The 21,919-nt window shown below is 32.9% G+C and overlaps 2 protein-coding genes across 3 annotated transcripts in view; one reads left to right on the top strand and one right to left on the bottom strand.

The window, feature by feature from the left end:
- The window catches only part of dachs (unconventional myosin-IXb-like dachs), a 106,482-nt gene that overhangs the window by 7,639 nt on the left and 76,924 nt on the right, over window positions 1-21,919 (bottom strand). The window lies entirely within an intron of this gene.
- Dh31 (diuretic hormone class 2) overlaps window positions 15,299-21,919 on the top strand; it is a 41,070-nt gene continuing 34,449 nt past the window's right edge. For both annotated transcript variants that reach the window (XM_014237980.3, XM_070107033.1), the window contains exon 1: window positions 15,299-15,588. The gene's annotated coding sequence lies outside the window, so the exon portion shown is untranslated. The remainder of the gene's footprint in view (window positions 15,589-21,919) is intronic.

Consider the following 21,919-nt stretch of genomic DNA (forward strand, 5'->3'; position numbering starts at 1 on the left):
CTCTAATTGCAACTTTTCGTGCGCTTTTGCCATTTTTTGGTCGTTATGGTTATGGTGAGTATTGCGGTAAATAAACAAAGAAAATCCACAAATTATGCCTGAAAAATCATTACCTTCACCTAAATTGACAATTTGGTGTTATTTTTGGTCTGGTGAAATGAATCATCGGTCCGTACTTCTTTCGAAATGAAGCTGGTGACACCGTTACTGTTAATGGAGAGCGGTAAAGATCGATGATAACCAATTTTTTATAAGCGCAATTGAAAGTAGTTGTTCTTGACAACATCGGATTTCACCAAGACGGAATTAACAATTAGTAGGTTTCTTTTTAAAAAAAAAAAAATCATATCACTCTTATTGGAAAACCCAGTACAAATACTATTGCCATAATTATCTTTTCATATCCTAGAAAATAAATAGTCGGAGTTATATCACAGAGAAAACGTTAGCTGCTTGAGTTTGAAGGGAATTGCAAATAGGATTAGTCAAATGGCGGCAGAAGATTTGTATGTTGGGTCCAAACAACACCGAGGCTAGGTAAATAGGAGTTGAACTCTTTCTAGTCTACTGTAAATGAGATCAAGTGTTTGTTTAAAGATCATTAACTTCGACGTTACACGACTTAATGTATATAAGATGTAGCTTTGCTTAGAGCATGTGACTGCTGTGATGACCTTACAAAATAGTAGCCTTAAAGTATACCAATTTCCGTTTAAAAATAGTTAAATAGTTCATCCGGTTATAACTAGAACCGTGAACACCGTTTACGATCTAACTCAAGGGTATCTAAATGTGGTTATCAAGTGGACAGAGAGAAATGGATTAGTCATTAATTCAAAAAGAACTGAGCTAATTTTATTTACAAGGAGATATTAAATCGCTGATGATATTCTCCCCTCGTTGGGAGGCTCTAGACTTCAACAGGTGGACCGGGTAAAGTATTTGGGTCTTATACTTAATAGGAAGCTCCCATGGAAGCCATACATCAAGGAGAGAGTGAGGAAGGCATTTGTTGTATTTTATTGTTGTTAAGGAGCAATCGGAAAGTAGTGGGGCTTCTCACCAAAAGTGTGTGTGTTGTGGGCAGGTCGAAGCCGTTAGTGAAGGGATGCATTGAGCTTTTTCACAAATGGTTCGAAGTTAAGGGGAAGAGTAGGTGGTGTAGTCTTCTGTCTGTCAGCTCTTCATAAACTTTAATTTCAGACTACCAGACCACTTTAGCGTCTTTTAATCGGAGGTGGCTGCCATCAAGGCAGCAGTAGATGTATTGCTCCGAGGTGCAGCTTCCTTCAGAGAAGTGTGCATTCACTTCGACAGTCGACCGGCTATACTGGCTTTGAGCTCGCGGACTGTGCGCTCAAAACCAGTCAAGAAGTGCATGACCTCGTTAGCAATAGCTTCAAGCTTCTTCCACATTAGACTCGTCACAGCTGCTGACTAGGGAGGGCACCCTTTGCTCAATTTCATGCGGTTGGAGTGGAGTCGGTAGGACCTTTGGGCCTTCAGTGAGCTCAGCAAGCGCTGGTAAACAACCAGAATTTGTGCGATTGCGTGATCCTTCTAGCCCAGAGTGAACCGTAAGAAGTCATTCGAACTATTGGCTCTTAGCAAAGTCAATCATGCCACAATTATCGGTGTTCTGACTGGACACTGTCTAATAGGTTCGCTCTTTGCTACAGCTGTATGTAGGAAGGCGAGGTGGAAACATCTTATCACTTCCCTTTCTATTGCCTAGCTTTTACCCAACTGAGATTGAATTATCTCGGTAGACACACTTATCGGCGAACCCAGCGAATGCTGGGAATGGTATTATGTTAACTGCCTTAATAAATTTATGGTAAGCACAAAACGATTTGTCGATCGATGAGGATGGTCTGATGGTCGGCCTTTTAGGACTTCATAGGTAAGACAAATAACGAATTTCTGTCTAAGTGAGATTCATCGATTTTGGATACACCACACGACATAACTTAATCTAACTAGAACTCCAGCAATTGAAATAAAAATAGGTAGAAGTAAATTTTATACTCATATTCGGTCTGCCGTTCTAAGCTTCTCAATAACTAAGATATATACATATGTACCATAGTCACCAATAACATTTTAGCACTGTTGTTCATTCTTGACCACAACGCCGGAAAATATCAAAATATTAAAAATACCAGCTACTATAAATAACCACTTGAGAAATCTGCTGAAATTTGTAAACATCTTGAGCTATGGATTTTTCGTATGCCAAGCCTTTGGATAATTACAATTAGTGAACTGATGAAAGAAATGTTTGGTGCGAATTAAAGAGTGCTCACGGAACTTTATTTTTCGATTCTATTTTTCTATTTTTTATAGTTCGAAGATTTAGCCATAGCAGCCATAGCAGCAAAGCTAAAACCAACAAAACCAAAAAGAAAATTGCTGTAAAACTAAAAAACTGCGAATTGAATGTGGAACAGCACATAAATATGCAAATATGTGTTCATTATTCTATTAGAAATCTGCTTGTATTGGCAGTTATCGTAAAGAAAAAATATTGTATTAAACGAAAAAATACCGATTTCCTCTTTCAGACAACACGGGAAAGCTTTTAAAATACCAGTTAGTTAATGGTTGACGTCTTTCGATGGCTTCAATGTCTGTGGATACATGTATGGGAGCATGTAAATTAGCGGTAAAGAACGAACTGGAGTTAAACCGCAATGAAGAGAGTATATCCAGCCATCAATGCTTATGTGAGGAAACTGGAATTTTTACTCGTTTTTCACAGTTTGACTTTGTGGAAAATATTAATGAGTCTACTCGATTTTACACGAGCTTTTTGTACTCATAAACTTCTAAGCCACTTGAAGCACTGAGTAGAATTGCATTTTTTTTGAGACAAAAAGCTTCGAATACAGCCGCAATGTGTTGGATGAACTCTGTGTTTGCTCCATATTGAAGATTCTTATATTTTTAACCTTAGAGAATAAATTATTTGATTTTTTGGGAGGTATTAGTTACTTATTTAAAACACAGTTGAAGATCCTTAAGGCTAAACTTTAATATAAACTTGGAGTCAAATATCTGCAGTAACTTTAATTTTTACATATTTACAGCTAATATTCGTATATATATATGTAGCTTATATATATATGTATATATATATATATATATTAGGGTGGAGCGAAAAAAACTATTTTTTTTTTGCTTAACCTGAGGGTAAAATTTGTATATTATAAAAAAAATACTCAAAATTTAATTTAACGCTTAAGGAGGCTTTTTTTTAAAACTCCAATAATCACCACAAAAAATTTTTTTTGAGTTGATAACTTTTAATTGGCCCGAAAGAGGCCTCTCCACAGCTTCTGGAACACTTATTACACTTACGAAATAAAAGTTTTAACTCGAAACTTTACTTAAAAAGTGAGGGCCGCCTCTAGATGTTAAAAAAAAATTTTGTTTTTTTTTCCAAAAATTTGCTTTTTTTATAAGCTACAAATTTGACCCTCAGGCTAAGCAAAAAAAAACATTTTTTTTTCGCTCCGCGCTAATATATTTGTATATTATATATAGACCTATAAACTGATATACATTTTATCATTAACTTTTCGTTTTATGATTTGCTTATCACAGCGTTTTCATTATGCTACGCTTGTATTCGTGCAGACCTTAAGCTAATGTATATCAGCATTTGCATGATAATTATATCTGCTTGCTGAAGTCATAATTAGGCAACTTTTTCTGCATTTCGTATTCACATTTTTTATTGTTGTATGCTGTCGTAAATAAGCCAAGGCCCCCCTGTATGTATTATATGTACATAGGTATATCTCGGCCTAGACGCGACAACCAGCAAATAGGCGAAATAAATGAATATTATTAGTAATAAATCTATCATAATATGTTACAAGCAAAAATGTTGCATGAATATAAATCAAAAACCTAAAAGTAGACTTTAATTATTGCAAAGGATCAATTTTTTTGAATAATTGAGCTTACACATACAAGCGACAAAATATTAAATTAAAAAAAAAATATAGAAATAAAAAAAGAAGGTAGATTTAATATATTGGGTTAATGTGGAAAATATCAACCAGGTGATTGGAATTCATTATATTAGCGATATGAGGTTTAGACCAATTCCATCGTAATTCAACGCTAAACCATATAATTTTTAAGAAACGGACTAATTGCATTGATTTGTCATTGCTCATGTATACTCGAGAACATATTTTGAAACAATTTTATATATAAATGTTACTCATTGATCGACATATTCGGCATAAAAGTTGTTAGAATAACGAAAATCATTATAAGTAGTATATGGGAGTTTTGGGTTGTATTGAGCTTATTTATCTATTTTTCCCAAGAGCACATACTACTAACATACCACGTACTAATATAATGCTGTCAGGGTTTCATTAAGGTACCTCACATACCATCACCAATCTATATGGAGTATAGTCAGCCGGATGTTCGAAAATCCTGATATTAGTTATATGGAGGCTAGGTCAAGTTTTTCCCCCGATTTTATTCATTTTAAACAAGATACACTGTTATGACAAAACTCGCTCTCTAATTTTCATTGCGATTACTCACATATTGGCCGATATATGCGGCATAAAGTCAGCTGGAAGTTCAAAAATCTCTCTATTAGGTATATGAGGGCTAAGGGAAGTACTGACCCGATTGAACCGATTTTTGGCACTCACACATACTATCATCAGGAAAGCATTCGCTCCGAAATTCAATTATATATCTTACACATTGACAGATATTTTCGGTAAAAAGTCTATTATATGTACTGGGGTCCACATATTCGGTACCTAATGGCTTCAACAGTTTTGGTTCGATTTGGACAATTTTTGACTTTTTGACTTTTATATCTAATTTGCTTATTGTTTTCTAAAATGCAAGAATGCATTATGCAATAACATTTTCACAAAAAAATTTTTTTCGTAAATCCTTTTTTATATTTAGAACAAAAATTTACACACAAATAACGAAAATTAAAATTAAAATGAACAAAAAATATTTTAAAAAAATTTAGGATTTTTAATATTTTTTCTCATTTCAAAAAAATTAAGTTAATGTTATTTTTAAGGGAAAAAAATCACATAAAATAAAATATTTTAACTAATTTTTTGCAATTAAAAAGTATGAATATAAACCGATATTAAAGCATTGTTTTTACCAAAACAAATATTTTAAAAATTATTTTAATAAAAAAAATTATTTTTTTAAAGAAAAAAAAGCATATAAAATATAATATTTTAATTAATTTCTTGCAAATAAAAAGTATGAATATAAAAATAAACATAAATTTTTTAAATAAAGAATTTTTTTTTAAAATTAATTTGATTAAAAAAAATTCCGTTTATTACTAAATTTAGTGATCTCTTCGTATTTTCAATCGCAACTTTCGCACACCCGTTTCTAGTACTAAAGCGTGTGTGTGGCAGAAAAGCAAAACACTGTTTTCTATTACACGTACAACAAAAAGCCTACTCAAAATGCTGCACACATACTAAATTTATAGATAAGTATGTGTAAATATCGATGCTATACACATATCAAAATACAGTCGCATCGTGCATATGTTCAGTAGTATAACATGTTGTCGTTACGGCGCTTTATGTCGCTTTTTGCCGAAAATACGCGCACAACAATAAAAAGCTGGCAGCATTAGCAAGCGGATTGTGGCTTATTTTGTGCACATTATGGGCTTTAATGTCGCTGTGCCAATGATACGTGACACTTTTGCGCGCCATGCTAGCTATGCGGCACGAGTTTATCGAAAATTAGCCAGAATATTTGTGTGCAGCGAAAATCACTCATACGACCTGGCGTACGGATGTCAAAACTAAAATCAACTACCGATATGTGTGTGTGTGTGTTTTTGTAGTTGTGCAAAATTAATTGAGAACTTTCTAATGTCTAGTAAGCGCCGAAAATACAAAAGTCATCATTTTTATTGCTTTTGTTGGCAAAAGTCGGCATAAATACATAAAGTGATGAGTTGTGGAATGGCGATGGCGTATGAGTAACGTGCCGTAGGCAGTTAATTAGTGTATAATTCCATGTTGAGTGGTCACACTTAGCTAAAGTTGAGCACATGACGTACAAACACATTAAAATAAAGCTATCTTTTTATGCAGAAAGAATAGGATAAATGTGAAAACGATTAGACTTATTAATTTGCAAGCGTATCCGAATTATTGATTGATTATATTGGGGGAGTTTTACTGAAACTTTTTGCTGGTCTTTATTTCCCTAAGAGACGTAGTATTCATGTGGTATCGTAAAATTGTTCCAGCTTTTGTTTGGAGTACATAAAATGCATAGTAAAATTAAGACGTTGCTTACCTTTAGGCGTAACACATATTTATCTATCTAAATCGCACACTTAATATTGAGAAATTGAAATATGGGCCATAAATGTATGAATTCGGTACTTTTAAAACCAAATAAGATAAAGCTATAAAAAAAGTCATAAGCATAATTTGAAATGAGTATTATTATGCTTCGGAAATTTTCTACAAATGTAATTAAAACAATGTGCTTTTATGTCCACCGCTTTTAAAAAATTTTCGTTTATAACTTGACCACGTAGATGTTTCATCCTCCCTTCACTGGTAGACCGTATCGATTTCTGACAATTTGGCAGCATTTTTGTTGCTGAGAGCATTCCAATAACTTTTGAAATGCAATGTAAGATTTTCATTGCGTAAAACAGGACAACTTGTAGACTGTACCTGTACATATCTCTATGTTTCATTTTACTTAAAACCTTTCAAATAAGTTTTCGCATAGTGTTGGTAAAGTTGATAGAGAAAGAAAAACTTAGTTATTTATGGGCAACTTAAAATAACATTCGATTGCTCCCAGCTATTTCTTGGGTCTCATTTCTTCAGATAATTTGGTAGATTTTCTGATATTGAAGAAAGCCGTCCGTGCGATGATTTTCTGAAATCTCGTCAATATAGTAGTTTATTTGATTCAAAAATTATAACATTAGAACGAAGCACATGCATTTAGCTTAACGCTTATTGTGTTTGGTTCGAGTCACTGTAAAGCTTACTTGATAGGGAATCAGCAATCCTCCCTCTGCTAGAGCGATTAGTCTCGTATAAGCTCAATGAATGCTTAAAATATGCCTATGGGGATGAGTTGACGTTCGATAAACGAGATCAAATCGATTTGAGTAAAATTTTGGTACGGACTGGTCCAACTGCGCTCGCAAACCGATTTACTATTTTGTTCCTAGCTTGAAACAACACTTTTTTATGCTCTTGTCAACTTTGATCTCCATATATCCATTAGTATGTGTTTGACAGCTGTTTGTTTACGACGCGCAAAGTTTACCTGGCGACTTTTATTATGAAAAAACAATTGAATAAGTTTGCTTGAAATTTTTTGCTTCCAATGGAATCACGTCTACGGAGTTATTGAAAATGTTGCATGTTTTTAGATAGTCTATCTTAAAACGAACATAAGTATTTGAGTGTCACAGAGCATTCAGCGAAGGTCGCGAAGTCATCGAAAACTTGCCTCATGCGAGTCGTTTATCCGACGACTCTGCTAATGGCGATAACATCAAAAAAGTTAAGGAAACAGTGTTTGAAAATCGTCGACGACTAGAGATCGCGAAAGAGATGCTTGATGGCTCCAGAACCTCAGCTTCTTTATCACAGGTACCATCACTGGTAACGAGCCGTGGGTTTATGAATATGACATGGAAGCTGTCCAACAAATCTAGCAAATGTCACTCCAAAAATGAGACAAAAAAACCACATCAAATTAGATCAAAAATCATGATGATGCTCATCGTTTTCTTTGATTATCATAGCGTAGTTCACTATGAATTCGTTCCACAGGTCAAATGGTCAATAAAGATCTGTTTTGAAGCGCTTATGTGAAGCAATCCGTCAGAAACGATGGATTTGTGGGCAGAAAATTCATAGATTTTTCCACCATAATGCGCCGTTCAAACATGAAACGTGAGAAAGTTCGCCTCGGGGTCATTCGGTGAAGGAACTGTAGACCATCCCAGCCGAGGTTTATAACAAGTGTATGGAAAATTGTTTTCAGCGCTAGACTCAAAATGCGCCTCTTTTGAATAATAAAATTGTATATCAAAATAATTGAAAAGATTGTTTTTTTTTCGCGGTCAGATTTGATTAGATGTTAAAAACTAGATATGAGTACAACAATGTACTGCTAACTGAAAGTGTAGGAATTCCACACATGTTTTTTCTTTAATTCTTGGGGCGGTATGAGATATATTATATATAGATATAATTTAGAGGTTTTCAAATATAGATTGCTTTATTTTTGATTTATTGCATCTCCAAGGACTTTAGAAGTGCCTCCAAATAACTTAACTTCATTCTAACTTATATATTATATATATATAACTTATATCTAACTTATCGACTGTAGTTCCATAAACTACTTCTTTTTTCATAGTGCAATGAGTATGACTAAAATCTAATTGGCCTAGGTATGAGTTAAGCTCGCAACTACTCTGACAGCCTCTAACCAAATGACGTAATTGCATTACAACAATCTGTTAGCATAACAATGACTAAGCATTTTATGAAATGACATCAACGAATTTGATGCAAATAGAAAATATTTTATAGGGTCCAAAAGTTTGCTGCGAAGTGGCAGGCATGTATGTTGCATGTGTCAGATTATTCTTGATTAGTATTGTTAGCAATATACTGATTTGCATGATTTTAAATACGAATTGGGCTGATGAAATGTTACCAAATTTGGTTGCTACCATAACGTGACGAATTTTTTTGGGAATTTATGAGTGCAGTTATTAGTGGTAAAACAAGGAACACCCGGCAATGTACTAATATGAAAATACAAGCGGCAGCTAATAAAACAAGCGGTTAATATAATTAAAGACCAAATAGATGCTTTGCTGAAAAATCATTGTATATGGATATAGTATATATAATGTATATATATATGTCAGTTGGTGAAAAAATGCTATCGTAAATTATGTTTGCATTATGCTGGAGTTTCCCGCATAATATCAAGGCATTGTCACGCTAATCTTATCAGCCAGCGATTGTCCGAAAATAATTAATGCATATTTAATAGCTGATTGGCATTGTGGAAAGGAAATGTGCTGACACAAAGTTGGCCAAATCTATATGGTGTAACGGGTGTACGTTATTTCCCAAGTTGATATTTTTGCAAATATTTACTGAAGTTTCAGTTTTTGCCCTAAAAGCTTTTTACTTTTAATTAAAACCGTACATAAATCATTTTACTTTTCCCATATATGTACCTAACATGAGATTTTTTGATCCTAATATTAAATTTCGCAGTTTTGAAATTAGACTTATTGCGTGCAATAATTGGTGCGAAAGCTAACATTCGGACACTTTTTAGATAATTGAAAAAAATATCAAAGATATTCCAACGAGTCAAACCAGATGTGTAAAAAGTCAAACGACATTTTGAAGAGCAAAAAAGGGGGGGAGCGGTCAAAATTTTTGAGAGCTATGCATTTTAAAAAATTGCCAACTGATTAATGAAATTGAATTACGGAGTGGTTGTCAGAATTTTGAGTTTTAACACTTGTTTTTTGCAAAACTTATGAAAGAGCTACCATTTCTATTAAATTTCGAAATAACTCACAATTTATATTGTTTAAGGCATTATGCTTAAAAATTGAAAAAAAAATTATAAAATATTAGATTTTGCATCTATGTTAAATTAAAAGCAAAATTTTAAATTTCAAACGACGTATTTCTTCAAATCAAGAGCTTTAGATTCTAAACATTGCAAGTTAAAAAAATATGAAATTTAAAGTGGCATCTATGTAAATAAAAATTGTTTGAAAAAAATTTAAGTCCAAATTTTGCAATACGGAGTAGAAAAAAGTTTACATATTTTTAAAGGGTGCACTTTAATTACAATTTATGATAGGGTCGCCAAACTTAAATTTAAAACTTAATATGTAGTTTTTGAATGAAAATAAAATACTGTTATACACATTTTTAAGGCTTGAATTTAATTAAAAAATTTGAACAAAGTTGGCTAAAAATGTTAAAATTTCTAAAGTAAGGCTTGACATTTTTGTTGTTAAGAAAAAACAAAAAAAAAATATTTAAAACATCAAAGTTGCATGGTATGAAATATGAAAAATTTCTAACATACATATTTTTCAAGACTTATTATTAGTTAACTAATATTTATAAAATTTGTATTTTATTTTCAAATAAAATCATAATAAAGATGTTATATTCTCGCAAGATGTCGCAACAGAGCGTATAATAGTTATGTTCACCTAAACAATGAAAATATCGGAATCAAACTTTGCAGAAGTAGTGCCTTTAAGATATGCCATCTCCAAACAAAAAATATCCGAAATCGGACAATAAATTTTAAAGCCTCCAGCTACCGAATTCGTGGACCTCAGGGCTCATGACTGACCTACTAACGAAAATATCAGTGAATCTTTCGGGTATATTAATAAAATTCTCAAACCATATTTTTCTGATGAAAATATGCCGTTGTATTAAAAATGGGTAAAATCGGGTCAATATTTCTCTTAGCACCCATTTACCTTATATAAAATTTTTCGAACTTCCGATTGACATTATGCTGCATAGCACATGAGCTAAAAAGTCCCGGGCCTCACACATAGTTGGCGCTAATTTTCTTGAACCTCATTTTCAGTTAGTTCTAACTTTCAAAAGACAGCTGCTAAAATTTCATGTCATTCTATTCTTTAGTTTGCGTGTTATTGTGCTAAGAGTGACGCTTCGTTTGTTATTTTAAAAACAATGGATGGTAAACAATTTCGCCTTTTAATTTTACACTGCTTCTTGATGGGAGAAAATACCATTGAAGTGAAGCAATAACTTGAAAAGTGTTATATAGATTCCGCACCATCAGAACTCACAGTAAAACGTTGGTTTGCTGACTTCTATCTCCATTTCTCTATCACTTCACTCCGGAATCAAAACGGTTGTCATCTGACTGGACAGCAGCTGGTGAACCTCGTATAAGCGCTCGAAAGCACAACAATTAGCTGGAAAGGTTATGGCCTCGATATTTTGGGATATCAAATATTATATTTGGGATATAAATATATAAAGTAATATTCATCGACTATTTTGAGAAGAGAAACACCATCAAAAGTGACTATTGCATAGCATTATGCGAAGGTTTGAGGATCGAAATTGTAAAAAAGCGAACACTTATGGCAAAGAAAAAAATTTTGTTTCATCAAGATAATGCACCGTGCCACAAGTCAATCAAAACAATGACAAACATGCATGAATCGCATTTCAAATTACTGCCGCATCCACCTTTTTCTCAAGAATTGGCTCCTAGCGACTATTGGTTGTTCGCAGATCTCGACGTTAAAGAATTTCGCTCGAATGATGAGGTTATCACAGGAACTGAAGCAAAAACAAATCGTTCTACAAAAGTGGTATTGAAATGTTAGAGCGGCGCTGGAATGATTGTGTTGCTCTTGATGGATATCATATTGATGAATAAAGCCAACTTTGAACAAAACAAAACCGTGTTTTCTTTGTTAGGCCCGTGACTTTTCAGCCCTTGTGTTATACCGCGTAATATGTGTGTTATCGCAATATAATTTAGAGAGCATGTTTTACTAGCAACGTTGCACATTTGTGCCTAAAATGGATAAAATCTGGTGAAAACTTGCCTCCATATAATTAATTTGCAAACAACGGTTGACTTTACTCTTTATAGTATATTGGTGTTGGTATGTGACCTACCTTAAGGAAACTGAATTAGGAGTAGTAATAATATGTGGTAATGTAAAAAATTGATAAACTCGGCTCAATACTTATGTCCCGTATAAATAATATAAGATTTTCAAACTTCCGATTGGCTCTATACCGTTTATATCGCTGGATATGTGAGTTAGTTTAATGGAACTCAGAGAACGTCATTCTATGATAATTGTTTGTCAGTGCGCCGATAATAGTTGTTATTGAGTCAATACTTTTTCTAACGCCCATATATCTACTTGTAATATAGTGTTTTCCGATTTTCCAGTTGACTTTAAATATTTTATTTAGGTCTATATGTACGATATTTTGATGAAACTAAGTATTTTCTTAACCGCTTTATTAAGTAATTATTTAAACATTAATTAAATCAAAACCACTTATATAAAGGTATCCGCGTCTACAGTTACTTTTCCCTCATATTTCGTGCCTTTGGTTGATTTTATATCGCATATAACTCAATGAGAGATATATCAATTAAATTAAACAAGATTATATAAATTAGCATTATATTATTCGAGAACAAAACTGTATGCAGTATGTATCCCTTTCTTTAGCGCCCATATGATGTATATAGATATTTGTAGTTAGATTGATTTTAATATAAGGTTGTCAAATATCTCTCTTCCGCTTTTTTGTCTTTTGAATTTCGCGGCTATGTACAAAGCGCTACAGAGCTCGTATCTGGCAACACTATACATAATTTGAAAGGTCTTGACATAACCTACAAAACAACGCTATGCATGATTAGTTTGGATATTGCGTTCAACAGTTATAGACGTGTAAACATGGAGTTCACTAACGCCGAAATTCGCGCTATTTTAAAGTTTTCCTTCGTTAAAGGCAAATCCGCTAGAGAAACGTTCCGTGAGATTAATGGTGTTTTGGGGGATGGTACTCTATCACTTCGAACCGCGGAGGAATGGTTTCGACGATTCAGAGCCGGTGAAAACGACACCATGGATAAGCCAGCCGGCGGAAGACCTGTGACGACAAATACCGATCAAATCATGGAATACATCGAGTTAGACCGGCATATGGCATCTCGTGACATCGCCCAGGAGATGGGAGTTAGTCACCAAACCATTTTGAACCATCTGCAGAAGGCTGGATACAAAAAAAAGTTTGATGTTTGGGTGTCGCATAATTTGACGCAAAAAAACCTTCTGGACCGAATCAACGCCTGCGATATGCTGCTGAAACGGAACGAACTCGTCCCATTCTTGAAGCGGATGGTGACTGGCGACGAAAAATGGATCACATACGACAATATCAAGCGAAAACGGTCGTGGTCGAAGGCCGGTGAATCGTCCCAAACAGTGGCCAAGCCGGGATTGGCGGCCAGGAAGGTTTTGCTGTGTGTTTGGTGGGATTGGAAGGGAATCATCCACTATGAGCTGCTCCCATATGGCCAGACGCTTAATTCTACCATCTACTGCGAACAACTGGACCGCTTGAAGCAGGCGATCGACCAGAAGCGTCCAGAATTGGCCAACAGGAAGGGTGTAGTGTTCCACCAGGACAACGCCAGACCACACACTTCGTTGATGACTCGTCAGAAGCTACGGGAGCTCGGATGGGAGGTTTTATCGCATCCACCATATAGCCCGGACGTAGCGCCAAGTGATTACCACCTGTTTCTGTCCATGGCGAATGCCCTTGGTGGTGTGAAGTTGAACTCAAAAGAGGCTTGTGAAAAGTGGCTGTCCGAATTCTTCGCAAATAAGGAGGGGGGCTTCTACGAGGAAGGTATTATGAAGTTGCCGTCTAGATGGAAACAGATCATCGAATATTTTAACTAAATCCGATCACTGTAACACTTTTTATAAAGCATTAAATGAAGAGCAAAAAAGCGGAAGGGAGATATTTGACAACCTTATATAAATATTATATATTGGACTAAGTGATTACGTGTGCTATGTATAGCTTAACTTAAGTATCAAATGTGATCGAATGATGATTTTTTAATATTTAATAGTGCTGAAACGTTATCTTAAATTAACCTCTATTATTTGAATAGTTGTTGTAAATGCTTTTACCGATATTGTATGCTTGAGTTATGCTGGCCTGTACCTGTGTATACATTCTACACAAATTTGTAGGTGTGTGCCTGCAATGTCTATCCCGTTAAACCGAATTTCTTTATAACCAATTATTTTATCGTTTTATTATGAACTACAAAACGTTTGATAATTAATTACATATTATAGTATGTGGAAGCGTTCCATCATTCCATTCCACACTGTCATTGCGTTGACTAAATCGTATCTAATAGCAAAGAATACCATAAATGATAATTATCAATTATTGTATAATTGATGATGAATTGATAAGCAAAGGCAAAGTACACGCACACATACGCACTTACATAAACTAAAAAATCAAATAAGAAATCGGGGGGGAAATCGCAAAAAGCGCCATAGACGCGTTGCCACAATATTTTGCTGCACAAAACGTAATAACAATTAAGCAGCAAAATAATTTGGCGCAAATTGCAAAGCGATTTATTGACAACAAACCGCAGCTTGCAAATGTAGAAATGCGCCGTTATGACAGTATGTGTATATCTCTATGTATGGATATGTGCGTATGTGTACGTACATATGTATATGTGAAATTTTAGCCTTCTGTCAATTGCTGGAAAAATTCAAAATTAACGATGCAAATGTGCTGTTGCCACATTACCACGTGTTGCACGATGCCGCAGCGTTGACAAAGCGTGCAAGTGTTGCTCATACGCCACCGTTGCATTGCACGCCTCATTGAGCCAGTGCGAGCGCACTCGAGCGACGGCTGTTGCTGGCTCTTCACACCCTCACACTACACTTTTTGAGCTGCGGTACTGGCTGTGCTAGCTGACTGTCTGCCTATCAGTTTGTAGGTGCGTCTATTTGTCCAACTGCTCGCGCGTCTCTCCACTTTTGCACCGTCAATGCGCACAATCGTTTCCGTTTCGCCGCATCGTCCTCCTCGTCGTTGTCGTGGTCGTAGTCCTTCTCGTCGTTAGTGTGCTCGTGTGTGCGCTCACCTGTGGCGAAAGTTGGCGCCCATTAACCTACAATATGCAATTTGCATATATTGTGTATATTGTGTGTGCTCGTTAGCTCGTATTTTGTCGTGTGGTCGTAACTCTCCACTTCCGTTTAATTGTTGAATTTCGAAACATAACTGTTGCCGCCAAAAATTGCCGCTAAATGTCGTGTGATAACTGTTCAACAGTTGTACGAGCACGCACACACACTTATATAAAATAGATACACGCACATATAAAGTACAGACACACACATACATGAAATAACTGTACATACACACACGCACAGCTGTGCTACGTGCTCGTCAATCGGTTGCTCGTGCTTTTGCCGTTGCTATTGTTGTTATTGCTACAGCTACTCCACTTATGAAGTTCGTCGCTCGTGTGCCTCGTGTATCGTACAACTCTGCTTTCCGCCGTTGCTGCGTCGCTGCCTGGCGCTGCGTTGCCGTCCACCGTGCACTATAAATCTCGCCAGCCGTGCCGAGTTGCTTTCACTGTTCATTCAGATCTCCAAAGCAGTGCACTCTACCAGCGGTAGTGACCAGGCAGCAAACAGTTTGAGCTGTGCTTAAGCACTTGACTTGTTTCAAAAATACTTATTGGTTATATAAATAACAGTTATATTTGAAAGTTCGAGAGTGTGTTTCTGGCGTTGTGTGAAAAGTGTAAGTGAAACGTAGTGTTGGTAAAAACTCAAATAGATTTGCAATAAAACTGTGAAAAGTCAACATTTACGCTGCAAAAAGCTGAAATTGTGTTAAACGTGAGAAATATCAAATTTACTAAAAGGTGAGTTTTCGAAGTAGTGGTGTATGAAATATCAAAAAGATAAGATATATGTAATTAGATTAAGTATTAAGTTAAAAAATTTTAAAGGGAAATTTTTAATCTAATTTTTCAAGTTTTGGAGTTAAATAAAATAAAAAAATTTCGTAGAAATTCGATGTATATTGAAGTCTAAGAAGTTTAAAAGCAAATCTGTTTTTTGTAAATTTTGAAGTAAGTTTTTATTGTAGTGACTTCAAATAAAATGTTGCAATGAAGTATTTAAACGTAAAACTTCCTCGCAGAAATACTGCAAATATTAGTGTCAAAGTATTTTTTTCTCTGATTTTTGTGTTGTAAGTTTTGTTGGAGTATAATCTAAGAGAATATTGTATAAAAATATTAAAAAAAAAAAACTCGCCGAAATTCATTTCATATTAGAGTTAAAGAAATTTAAAGACAAATGTTTTTTTTCTGATATTTAAGTAAGTTTTTTTGGAAATAAAAGAAAATAAAATATTGTATCAAAAAATCGCAGAAATTCATTAAATACTTAATTTAATATAATAAAAAATATTTAAAAAAGACTTACTCGCTAAAATTCTTTAAATTTAATTTTTTTAAATTAAATAATTTTCTTTTTATTAAAATTAATCATAAAATGTAACAGTTTTCAAAAGTTTTAATTAGATTACATAGGTCATTTAAGAAATAGGCAATATAAAAGCAAATTAATTTTGGTTAAGATAAATCATATTTAGCAAAATTGCTGAAAATAAAACTAATTTTATATCTCAACTTAATAAAAATTCGCTAATATCTCACCTTCAATACTTATACGGAACCAATTTTTGTTTTAGTTTGTCAATAATATTCAAAAAAAAAGTAATTAGATTATTGAAAAAGTTTTAATTCAGAAAAAATATAAAAAAATATTTCAAAAAAAAAACAATTGAATTAAAAAAAAATTCTAAAAATGTATGCTTTAGTTAACTAATATAGTTTTAAAAATAAAGAAACAATTCAGAAATAAAAATTTTATTTGAGAATAAACAAAAAAGTTTAATTTAATAAAAATTCTAAAAGTGTGCGCTTTATTTAATTAATAATATTCTTAAAATTAATATAAATTAAATTTAAATTGAAAAGAAAAATATGTTTTAATACAAAATTTAATTGCATACTTGTTATTGCGGGAATTTTGATGACCTATATTTTAGATACCTTTTTCTCAGATATTTTCATAAAAAATAAATATTTTTTTGAACAAATAAATAATTTACAAATAATTTTTGCTTTGGGGTGAAACACAAAATGAAGCTTACAAAAAATTGTAATTCAATAAAAATTCTAAAAATGCCAAAATTTTTCTGAGTAATACTATAGAAATGTAATGAACAATTTTCTCTGAGAAAATTTAAAAAAAAAAATATTTTTTGACCTTTCTGTCAGATGTTCTAATAATACAACGATCAGATAAAGCCTTTCATAATTTTTGGAAAAACATGCACTTTCAAAAATCTTTATAAATATAAAATACCTATGAAATAAGACTAATTTTAAAGTTTCTGTCTGGAAAGTCGATAGTTGCAGGTAGCTGACAACTTCTCAAAAAGTTTTAAGCTTTACAAAAAATAACAAATTTCAATAACACATAAGTTTACATTTGCTAACTATATTTCATTAATAACAAATTTTTAGCATACATTTAAGGTGTATGCTCAGGTTTTATATTATTTTCGACACAACGAAATATGATTTTTCTATTGAAAAAAATACATAAAATTTGTCTTTCGAAGTTTTCAGCATTTTTAAGTGTATACATATATTTAGCCACAATGTCGCTTTTGGAATTTATCTACTACCAGATATTAAAATAATTAACAAATGCGCTGAAATGTAGGCAACGTGTGCTAAACTATTTGTTATTCACCCAGAATTTACCACATAAGTTGGTTTCTTTCTCATTTTTTCTACTCTCATAATCATACTTGTTATTCTTGGCAACATTTAGTTGTATAAGTAATGACATATATGACTTAGCAAATAACAAAAAAAAAATTATAACTTTGGTTAGTGGATTTTTTAAGGTCATATTTGATAGTAAATATTAAATTAAACAAAACTCATAATGTTTTTAAACTGACTTCTTGACGTTTTAAGTTTTTTATATATCGGTTCTTAATTGCTAAGAAAGGAAACTCAGATCCTTTTTTGATAAATTTAAATTTTTTTTACATACATATATGTACATTGTACTTATGGTACATATGTTTATATATATATATAGTTATATTAATATATATATAACAAAGGGCATAAAATTATAAATTTGTATAAGCTATCAAGAACCCAAAAAATAATGTGTTCCACTTGTTCAGAAAATCACTAAAAAATCATATACTATAGACTGTGCTAAATTATCAAATTGTTCAGAAAGATGGCAGTATTGTATAATTATAAATTTGTAAAAGCTTTGAAGAACATAATATTGAATTGTTGCACTTGTCAAAAATCACAAAGGTGTGGATTATTGTAAATTATAAAATTAATGAAAACTGCTCACTAATCGAAAGAATTATTCAACGTCATTAAAAGTCTATGAACATCTCGTTAAGCTGCTCCTCATATATTGTTTATTTTTATAGTTAACGAACATATTTTTTTAATCAGCTCCAACTTTTTGAGTCACTCAAAGCAATCTGTATGAAGTTCAAATAAAATCATAATTTTTCTCTTTTGCTATGCATTTCTTATTCCAAATTTAATAGCTGCTTACTCATTGTTATTTTTTGGTGTCTTATTCATATTATTAACTTTATACAGATATCTCAGATGTAGTTATTATGGCCAGACACTAATTATCGTTTATTAGATAAACGCTACGCGTCTAACATATATACATTTTTTGTATTAAAAAATAAAAGGTGACACTTTTTGTGGAATATATATTTATATCATTATATATATATATATATTCTCCCAGAGTTCCAACGTGGAAGGGGGCTTTAGAGGAATAAAGAGATAAAATTTTTATTAAATATTTATATGTATTTTTAGTTTTTTTTATTAATTCTTTACATTTGTTTTTTCGAAAATTTTTTTTAAGAATAACAAATTTTATTTGAAGTATTGCTCATCGGAAGCTATAAATATTTTCACCTTTCTGACTGTTTTTGTGTTCCATTCCCAAAGAACTGCGCCAGCTTATCGATCAAAAATTAATCAAGCCAATTTTGGATACTTGTTCTTGCAACATGAGACCGAGCATTATCATGATGCAAAATTATTGCCTCTTCGGCTTTGCTTTTAAAATGGCTGATTGGCCTTTTCTGACTATTTTGGTCCCCCAAGACCAGTTCTTCGTCTTCCAAGCCAAAAACACTAATTGTAAATCGTGCAAACCACTTTGGGCGCATTTGCTCAGCTATAGCATGTTCACTATATATTTTTACTAAAATATGATGAGTTTCGGCGGAAGTTTTCCTCATATTAAAGTAACGAAGAAGAATTTCCCCAAAATTATTTGTTCAGGCACAAAGTTCGTATTGTATTTGTATGCTTATTTTGAAAATTCAAAAAGTTCGAGGTATTTTTAAATATATTAGTTTAAAGAGCACTTAGCCTTAAACAAAATATATTAAACTATTTATGAGTTTGAGAATTTTCAAACTTAATTGCACAATAATTGCATTTCAATAATACTTTTTGCTGACTCATGTAGGGTAGTAAACGATAATGAATTAAATTTTCTATATGAGATAAAAATTGAAAATTTTACTCGCTTTAAATTTACGTAACCAAAATGTACCCAAAATGCCAATTATTTATTGCAATTGCAAAAATACATTAATCAAGGGCATTAAAGTGTATTTTTAAACATGCAAATGCACATATAAACTCACATATATACATATAACAAAATTTGACACGCAGTCAGCCATAAAAAAAAGCGCCATACGTACCAATTATTTGCGGTATTACGGTTAATTAAGATCTTCAGGCATAAGTTTTAAATCTACCTACGACTTCAGGTATGACAGCTAAAGCATTTAAACAGCAAATTACGGCAGTTGTCAGATGAAAAATGAGGCATGGGTCGAAGTGCCGAGGGAATACGCGTTAAATGCCGTTGGTGTTGTTAAATAAATGTGTTTATTGGAGGACACTAAAGAGCTTTATATATACGTTTGGCTATACATTAGCATTATAAACGTATATAAATATATATTTTGTGTATGTATGTGTATTTCTTGCTATTTACTACCACTCAACACAAGCTAAACTACGTGTGTCGCATATTAAGCTAGATACTTTTATATGTGCATGTAAATATGTATGTATATATATATATACTCAATGTATTTGTATGTATATACGCCATTATTACATTCAAACAATTAATTTCGGTGCACAAATATGCTAATTTAATTAAGACTCAAGTACTTTTGGTGAGACTGGCTTAGCTTCATTTAGCAGTAGCGCCAGTTAGCCTTTATATGTACACGTGGTTGTGCATTACTGCTTGTGATGCTGTTTTTAATTAACGCGCGCGCAGCTTATATACGAACTATACTGCGTATAACTACATACATATAACCGAAATTGTGTTTGCACACAACGTGCAACGACAACACATGAAATTTTAAGAGTCAGCCAAAAATTCACGCGCTTATTTGCTGATGTATGTGTATGTGCATATGTATATACTTATATATGCCTACATATATATAAACAACCGTAGCTACGTCTGCTTGCGCTTAGTTTTATTAATAAACGCTTATCGCAACATTTTCATGTTGATTGTAATGACTCAATTGCCGTCTTAGCTAAATTGGTTACGTATACGTCGCGTAGTGCGCGCGCGGTAGCTCAAGCGCGAGGTGTTAGAATTCGCACTTTCTTTTCAGCCATATATAGTACGTGTAGCATATTCATTTAGTAAATATTTACATTTTAAAAATAACTGTAAGCGTCTATTTTCGGCTCACATGCATTTGGTGGATGATTGGGAACTTTTAGCTTGCAAAATATTTATATTTACTTATCAGAGCTTGACAACTGCTATAAAAGTTGCATAGAAATTAATAACTGCGAGCAAACTGATTTCGCGTTAATAGTTAGTAAAATAAATATTTCAAATTTAAGCACTTTTACATCATTCAATTAAGTGCTTGTATCCAGTTGCAAGTAAGCAAAAAAAGCCTGTTTTGTAATTTTTTTTTAAGTTTGAATTTTAAACAATAAAAAAATAATTATTATTTTTATTTACAAAACTTATTGTACTTTTATAATTGTAATTAATTGTAATATATAATGTAATTAATTTTGAAAAATTTTGGATTCAATTGAACCCAAAGGAGATCACCAGGAATCACTTTGACAAAAAGGTGTCTCGCGGTGATCAAGATTTTTCTACTTACAATTATATCAAAAAAATTTTATAACAATAAATGAGTACATGTTATGCGCGTAAGACTAGTCAACATTTTAACAAAATGAAGATTTTCCAAAAAAAGAATTCGATTTTTATAAAAAAAATTACATTTTAGAGTGGCTTAAAAAATCGAAATTCATATCAAAAATCTCTTTGCTGACAAATAACATATATCTAAGAAAGTTGTCTGAAGGTTTCAAGTGGATCGGTTCAAAAATTATTCTCACCGAATCTGAAAACAGCGTTTCGAGAAAAACGTTTTAAAGAATTTGAATGCCGATCAATCTAAGTATTTTTACAGATACCCTCATATCTCCGAAAATATGTCTCGAATCAACAAAATTTTTGGATAATATTTTCAAATAATATGTACATTTGCTATATAGGCAAAAGCAAAATTCGATTTGTGAAAGTGGATGTAACGCCTTAGATGCATTAAAATCAAAACAAAAAAAAAATAATAATAATCAAAAACCAACGATACACCATGAATCAGAAACCATTTAGCATTTTCCGACAAACCAAAACAAAAATAACTTAATTAATAAATTCCATAATTTCTGCGTTTATTTACTGCCGTCATAGATGTCACTCGTTAGTTTGCGAAGGTGTTTTTAGTCGCTCATAAAAGTGGTCATTTAGCTGGTTGGTTGGCTGGTCGCGTTTTCGGTTTTGTTTGTGTTTAAGCGCTTGCTATGCTAATTTTCTTTAAGCACTTTTCCGTGTTTTACAAGCACCGCAAGCCTGTGGGAAACATAAGGAAAATGCCAGCGTAGCGCATCTGCTTACCGTTATTTCACGTTAATGCTTCAGTCGTGCTGTCGGCAAACTGTTGCGCTACATTTCCCTCGGCTTTGGGGCTAAATGCCATTAACTGCGGCTGTGACTGTGATTTCTTGACGGCAGTCGTAAATATTT

The sequence above is a fragment of the Bactrocera oleae genome, chromosome 3, assembly GCF_042242935.1.
Source record: "Bactrocera oleae isolate idBacOlea1 chromosome 3, idBacOlea1, whole genome shotgun sequence".
In the NCBI taxonomy this organism is placed as follows: domain Eukaryota; kingdom Metazoa; phylum Arthropoda; class Insecta; order Diptera; family Tephritidae; genus Bactrocera; species Bactrocera oleae.